We start from the raw sequence: 266 nt of genomic DNA, 5'->3' as shown, positions 1-266 counted from the left end.
AAACAATCTTGTTATGCCTTTTTCTTTTTTCTTTCAAAGCACTTATCTATTTCTTCAATTCCATCACACATCCAACCGGTGCTCGCAAAGACACATGGATCCGGCTGGTGCTATCAAAGACACTCACAGAAGCTTGCTAAGTCCATGAGCGTGTGTGTGTGAGTCCCGCAGATTCCCGGGATGGAGTGAAGTGAACACCTGCAGAGGAGAGCACATGTACGGGGGGTGGGGGGGATGGGGAGTGAAAATTTGTGTGAAACAGGTGT

The 266-nt window shown here is 47.7% G+C and overlaps 1 protein-coding gene across 1 annotated transcript in view; it reads right to left on the bottom strand.

Annotated features, from left to right (window-relative positions):
* Window positions 1–31: 31 nt before the first annotated feature.
* Window positions 32–266, bottom strand: part of LOC119591953 (cullin-3-like) — a gene marked incomplete in the record, with an annotated part of 23,768 nt that continues 23,533 nt past the window's right edge. The window contains 1 exon segment of the mRNA XM_037940707.1: window positions 32–266.

The sequence above is a fragment of the Penaeus monodon genome, chromosome 29 (genome assembly GCF_015228065.2).
Source record: "Penaeus monodon isolate SGIC_2016 chromosome 29, NSTDA_Pmon_1, whole genome shotgun sequence".
NCBI classification, from domain to species: domain Eukaryota; kingdom Metazoa; phylum Arthropoda; class Malacostraca; order Decapoda; family Penaeidae; genus Penaeus; species Penaeus monodon.
The sequence above is the reverse complement of the archived record's forward strand: the minus strand, read 5'-3'. Positions and strand labels throughout refer to the sequence as shown.